Source organism: Arachis ipaensis, chromosome B4, assembly GCF_059453495.1.
Source record: "Arachis ipaensis isolate K30076 ecotype BB chromosome B4, ASM5945349v1, whole genome shotgun sequence".
Classification (NCBI taxonomy): Eukaryota; Viridiplantae; Streptophyta; class Magnoliopsida; order Fabales; family Fabaceae; genus Arachis; species Arachis ipaensis.
Genome location: NC_142439.1, coordinates 134,552,840 through 134,560,299, shown reverse-complemented (window position 1 = coordinate 134,560,299; position 7,460 = coordinate 134,552,840).

The window sequence follows — 7,460 nt, the reverse complement described above, 5'->3', positions numbered from 1 at the left end:
AAATATCTATATATACATGAAGATTAATTACTTGGTGAACTTGTGATTGATCTTTTAAAATATACACAAATACATTGAAAATATAAAATATACATTAAAAAATTAAACAATACATATATTTATATATAAATATATAATGATTAATTTTAATGTATATGTTACAGTCTGGCCCAAGATCTCTGCGGGTCGACCCGACTCGAGCTCCACCCGGTCCGGCCACGCATCCTGTAACCGACCCGGATACGCGTTCTGTACGGCTAACACACAGTTATGGGACAGCATCCTTTAGGATATGGGCCTGTCCCCATGGGGCCCACCACTGACATGTATATAAGAGGAAGACTGGCTCTTCCCCCGAGGTACGTCACACATCACACTACCTTTTCCGCCTGCACATTACTGACAAGAGCGTCGGAGTGTCTTTGCAGGTAACACCCCCCTCTCCACGAGAAGCACAGGACATCGGGACCTCGCATCCTTCGATCGGCAGTCCACAACCTGACGAATCCCTACCTACATCCCGAATCGCAATCCGAACCGTCTGGTAACCGACCTACCGAACATTGGCGCCGTCTGTGGGGACCTCGTCCATGGACTTCGTGCTAGTCCAAACTGGGACAGGCTGCGAGGCCGCGCCCCCCGTGCCTGGGGGAGGCGCCGTTGCGACGAAAACTCGACAACAACAGAGGTCGCCTCCAAGGGACACGACGCAAACTCACGAAAGACGCCCCTTTGGAGGGACCAGCGACAACCACGCCAGGATAATGCAAGAGCTACGCCACAGGATGCAAGACTTGGAACGCAAGCTAGCAGACAGAGAACGCGACCAACACACTCTGGAGCAAAGCCCCACCAGTTCCCGCTCGAGGAGCCGCTCAAGGCGCACACCCAGCCCCCAGTATGAGTCGGAAAGCACATGGGGACGGGGACGCGCCAGAAGAAGAAGTCGAGACCCCATCATCTACGCCAGACGCGAGAGGCGACGCGCATCGAACAGGGGCGACGAGGACGTGCGTCGGGAGAATGTCGAGTCGAGAAGAACTACCCAGGGACCCGTGATAATAGGAGCGACCCCTTTCCACCGTTCCGTACTCGAGGTCCGGCTGCCAAAACTCTTTGACAAGCCAACGGACATGAAGTATGATGGAACACAAGATCCCCTGGAACACTTAACGGCCTTTGAGGCCAGGATGAACTTGGAAGGAGTAGGTGATGAGGTAAGATGTCGCGCCTTCCCGGTCACCTTGGCTGGCCCAGCAATACGATGGTTCAATAACCTCCCGCAGGGCTCGGTGACCCAATTCTCCGACATCAGCCAGGCCTTCCTAGCTCAGTTCACGACCAGGATCGTCAAAGCTAAACACCCGATCAATTTGCTGGGGGTGACCCAGAGAGCCGGGGAGCCGACCAGGAAGTACCTGGATCGCTTCAACGACGAGTGCCTCGAGATTGACGGCTTGACGGACTCGGTGGCAAGTTTGTGTCTGACGAACGGCCTCTCGAATGAGGACTTTAGGAAACATCTTACCACAAAGCCCGTCTGGACAATGCAAGAGATCCAGTGCGTGGCCAAAGAGTACATCAACGATGAGGAAGTTAGTCGGGTCGTGGCTGCCAATAAACGGCAGCCCGCGTACAACCAAATCCGGCACTACGAGAGCAGAGAGAGGCCAAAGGAACACGCCAGGGGCGGCGGTCCAGGTAAAGCACCCAAACCTGTCCCCAGAGTCGGGAAGTTCACTAACTATACCCCCCTCACGGCGACGATCACCGAAGTTTACCAACAGATTGCAGAGAAGGGGATACTGTCGAGGCCCCGACCTCTGAAGGACAGGACGGGGGAAACAAGAACCTCTACTGCGACTATCACAAGGGTTACGGGCACAAGACCTAAGACTGCTTCGACCTAAAGGACGCCCTGGAACAAGCAATCAGGGATGGGAAACTTGCCGACTTCTCACACCTTATAAGGGAGCCGAGGAGACGTAATCGGGACCACGATAGCGAGGATAGGTCCCGGTCAACAAGGCGACGCCAAGAACCAGAGGGTGATGACCACGGCCTCACGGTGGTAAACGTAGTAACGGCCAGGAATACCGCCCCAATGTCAAAATCGGCACAGAAAAAGGACGCCAAGGTCCTAATGGTCTCCTCCTCATCTGCTAGAAGTTCCCGGGGTCTCCCATCCATCTCCTTCGGCCCAGAAGACCAATGGTTCGACGAGGTGCCGGAAAGCCCACCCATGGTCATTACGGCCAGGATCGGAACAGGCCTCGTCAAACGAATCCTGGTAGATACGGGGGCAGACTCAAACATCATGTTTAGAAACATTTTCGACGCCCTGGGATTGAGTGACGCCGACCTGGCGACCCACCAGCACGGTGTGGTAGGATTGGGAGACCACTTCATCAAGCCAGATGGAATCATCTCGCTCCCGACCTCTGTGGGGCAGGGGCAAAGACGAAGAACAGTCATGGCAGATTTTGTAATCTTACGGGATTCCACAGCTTATAACATTATCTTGGGGAGGAAAATCATCAACGACCTGGGGGCTGCCATTAGTACGAAGCTGCTCGTGATAAAGTTTGTTGCTGATGACGGATCCGTAGGATCTATCAGATGAGACTTGGAAACGGCGGTTGCCTGCGACCACGCCAGCCTCTCTCTCAGGAAAAAGTCCAAAGAAGCTTCAGGAGTTTTCCTCACCGACCTGGACGCCAGGATAGAAGATAAGCCCAGACCTGAGCCAGAAGGGAATTTGGAAAAATTTAGGGTTGGTGATGGGGACGAGAAATTCACGTTCATAAACAGAAACCTTCCCCATGAATTAAAGGAGCCTCTGATGGAGATGATCAGAGCCAATGCCGACCTCTTCGCTTGGACGCCAGCCGACATGCCAGGGATAGATCCCCAGCTCATGTCACACCATCTGGCCGTCAAACCAGAAGCCAAGCCAGTGGCCCAGAGGAAGAGAAAGATGTCATAGGAACGGGCAGAGGAGGTGGCCAGGCAGGCGGCCAGCCTCCTTGAAGCAGGGTTCATCCGGGAATTGGACTACTCGACCTGGCTGTCGAACGTAGTTTTGGTGAAGAAACACAATGGGAGGTGGAGAATGTGTGTAGACTACTCTGACCTCAATAAGGCATGTCCTAAGGACTGCTACCCCCTGCCCAACATTGACGCACTCGTCGACGCAGCGGCGGGATACCGTTATCTGAGCTTCATGGACGCCTATTCTGGGTATAACCAAATACCGATGCACCGACCCGACGAGGAAAAAACGGCGTTCATAACGCCAGGAGGGACCTATTGCTACAAAGTAATGCCATTTGGTCTGAAAAATGCTGGCACCACATACCAGAGATTGATGAACAAAATATTCAGTGAGCTTATAGGCAAGACAGTGGAAGTCTACGTGGACGACATCCTCGCAAAAACCACACGGCCAGACGATCTCCTGAGCGACCTGGGAGGCGTATTTGCGTCCCTCCAGCAACACGGCATGAGGCTTAACCCGCTCAAATGCGCCTTTGCCATGGAGGCAGGAAAGTTCCTGGGATTCATGATCACCCAAAGAGGAGTGGAAGCCAACCCCGAGAAATGCCAAGCGATTCTCCAGATGAAGAGCCCGGGTTGTATCAAAGATGTCCAACGATTGGCGGGGAGACTGACGGCATTATCCCGTTTCCTCGGTGCATCGGCAGCAAAAGCCCTGCCCTTCTTCAATCTGATGAAAAAGGGAATAGCATTCGAATGGACCCCGGCGTGCGAGGAGGCATTCAACCACTTCAAGGAGATTCTAGCAGCGCCCCCGGTGCTCGGGAAGCCCAAGGCCGGAGAATCACTCTACCTCTACCTGGCAGTAACAGAGGAAGCGCTTGCAGCGGTGCTCGTGAGAGAAGAAGGGAAAGCTCAGCAGCCGGTCTACTTCATGAGTAGGGCTCTACAAGGAGCCGAGCTGAGGTACAGCAAACTGGAAAAGCTGGCTTTGACACTCCTAACTTCCTCCCGAAGGTTAAGGCAATACTTCCAGGGTCACCGTATAGTCATGAGAACGGACCAGGCAATTCGCCAAGTATTACAAAAACCTGATTTGGCTGGTAGGATGATGACCTGGGCCATCGAACTCTCCCAATACGACTTGCAGTATGAGCCCCGGCACGCAATCAAAGCCCAGGCAATGGCCGACTTCTTGGTTGAGGTAACGGGTGATCCCTCCAAGGAAAAGGGCACACGGTGGAGGCTCCACGTGGACGGGGCCTCCAACCAAACGTCCGGGGGAGCAGGGGTCATCTTAGAAAGCCCGGCAGGAGTCATCTACGAGCAATCGACCAAGTTCGAGTTCCCTATGTCGAACAATCAAGCGGAATATGAAGCTCTCTTAAGCGGACTAATACTAGCACGTGAAGTCGGGGCAACGAAGGTCGAAGTATGCAGCAACTCACAGGTCGTCACCTCCCAAGTAAACGGAAGCTACCAAGCCCGGGACCCCCTCCTACAAAAATACCTGGAAAAGGTTAAAGAAATGACAAGTCAGTTCCAAAAGGTCACGATCCAACACGTCCCAAGAGAAAGGAACACACGGGCGGACCTCTTGTCCAAACTAGCGAGCACGAAGCCGGGAGCGGGTAACCGGTCTCTCATCCAAGGCATGGTGAAGGAGCCTACGGTCGCTCTCCATCTGACGGAGTCAAGCCCCTCGTGGTTGGACCCCATCATAAACTTCCTGGAACTCGGCAAGTTACCTGACGATGAGAAAGCAGCCAAAACTTTGAGAAGAGAGGCGGCCAGATATGCGATCATACAAGGACAACTGTTCAAAAAGGGACTCAGCCAGCCCCTATTGAAATGTTTACACCCCGACCAGACGGACTATGTACTTAGAGAAGTCCACGAGGGGTGTTGCGGGCACCACATCGGGGGCAAAGCCCTAGCGAGGAAGCTCATCCGAGCCGGGTACTATTGGCCGACAATGATGAAAGACTCAAAGGAATTTGTCAAAAGGTGCATAAAGTGTCAACAAAACGCCAACTTCCACAAGGCACCGGCCTCCGAGCTGAGTTCGCTGACGACCACTCGACCTTTCGGTCAATGGGGAGTTGACCTCTTGGGACCTTTCCCAGTCGGCCCAGGACAAGTCAAATACCTCATTGTCGCCATTGATTACTACACCAAATGGGTAAAGGCTGAACCACTGGCCACAATATCATCCTCCAACTGCCGGAAGTTCATGTGGAGGCAGGTGATAACCCGTTTCGGTATCCCAGAGGTCGTCATCTCGGATAATGGGACACAGTTCACGGACAAGAAGTTCACGAAATTCCTCTCTGGCCTGGGGATAAAACAGAGGTTCTCCTCGGTAGAGCATCCCCAGACGAATGGGCAAGTAGAAGCCGCAAACAAAGTCATCCTACTTGGCTTAAAGAAGCGCCTAGACAACAAGAAAGGAGCATGGGCCGACGAGCTCGCTTCTGTCCTATGGTCCTACCGAACAACCGAGCAAAGCTCCACGGGGGAAACCCCTTTCCGCCTAATATACGGGGTCGACGCGGTGATACCCGTCGAAATCGGCGAGCGGCTACTGCTCGCAGGTGTGAACGAAGCGGTGGAAAAGGACCTGGTGGAGGAGACAAGGGAGATGGCTCACTTATCAGAAACGGCGTTAAAACAAAGAATAGCCCTGCGTTACAATACTAAAGTCCTCAGAAGAGATTTCGAGGAAAGAGACCTCGTCCTACGACGCAACGACGTCGGCGTGCCGACCCCAGGAGAAGGGAAGCTGGCAGCAAATTGGGAAGGTCCCTACAGGATTAAAGAGGTGCTCGGAAAAGGTGCCTACAAGCTCGAAAGACTCGACGGCAAGGAAATACCTAGAACATGGAATGCGGGTAACCTAAGGTTCTACTCATGACCAGACGACTCACCGACCTGAGAACCTAAACAGATAGTAAATACTTGCTCTGTTCGCATGATAATTTACCTTTTTATTTTATCAAATACTCGCCGTATTGATTAATTTGCCTAGCTAACGATTAACTCCTACTTGTCAAAAATTTTCGTACTTGTCTACCACTTCCCTACGTGTGCCGCGCACAAGCGCACCTTAAAATGGCAGACCGAGACTGATCACCCCGGGGGCCATCTCCCTTACGGCCGAAGCCAATGATGGCGACAACGCGACCACGGCGGTCCAAGCCATAACAAACATAAAACGGGAAAACGGGCGTGAGCCCACCCCCGAGAGAAATAACGGCAACAAATATAGTAAACGGCAACCCGGCCAAACGACTGAATAAGCATAATTTATAAAGAGTCAAAACAAAAAACGAGCAATAAGTTGTTCAGTAAATGCGTAACAAAATATCCCAAGTTACAAGATCTCACTTCCTCGGCATGTCAACAATCTTTCCGTCCTGGATAGTCTTGAAAACGCCAATTGCCAACGTGTCGAAATCAGGAGCTGCGATCTTTAGCTGAGCCTTCAGGGCATCTTCGGTCATGGAGATCGCGTTCTTTCCTTGCTCCTTGGTCACTTTGAGCTTCTTCTTAAGCTCTGCGACTTCAGCTTTAGCGGTTTTTGCCTCTGAGACGGCCTGTTCCCGCTCTTTCTCCAAGGCGGCAACCCGACCCTGAGCGGCATTCAGCTGACCCTCCAAGGTCATCTCACGCTCGACTAGCCGGGCCACGGTCTCATCGGACGCCTTCAACTTCTCCGCAACGGACGACGCTTTCTCCTCAGAAGCATTGAGCTTTCCCCCCATCTCGGACAGCTGGCCCTGGAGCACTTCAACTTGGACCTTGAAGTCATTGTTCGCTTTGACAGAGGACTCGAGCTTCCTCCGGAGCGCCTCCATTCCCGACAACTCGAATTCAGCCTTTCGAGCTATCACGGCTCCACGAAGCAAGGTCCGGTATATCCACCTCGCCTGCCCGGACAGCTCAGTCCCATGAAAATGCTCCTCCGTCCCGGGTATCAGCTGCGAGTCAATAAATTTGGTAGCATCAAAGTTCCTTTCCATTATAGTGAGGGCCCCTTCCGGGCTGGAAGACATCTTCCACCTCTTGGGAGTATGGATGAGCTCCACGTCACTGTCCGGCTGGGGGGTAAAGGACGCATGCCCTTCAACGGGCACCTCCTCACGAATAGGAGAAGCCTGGACCCCTGCAGTCTGTTTCCCCGTCACGCCGGTATCCTGGGGAGAAGGCACAGCCTGGTTCTCCTTCTCCCCAGAAGGACCCTCTGATCTCCCAGCATCCTTTTCTTCGGCATTCTCGTCGTCACTCGCTTCAAAAAAGGTCTTCATCAAATTCTCAAGTCCGGTAACGGTGGCAGACATTTCCACTACAGCAAACAACAGACGCATTAGTCGTTAGATCGGGTAAAGAAAACAACATTAAACAAATGAAGGCAAACAAACAAGACAACTCACGGATATAGCTCCTGGCGACCTCCCGTTCAC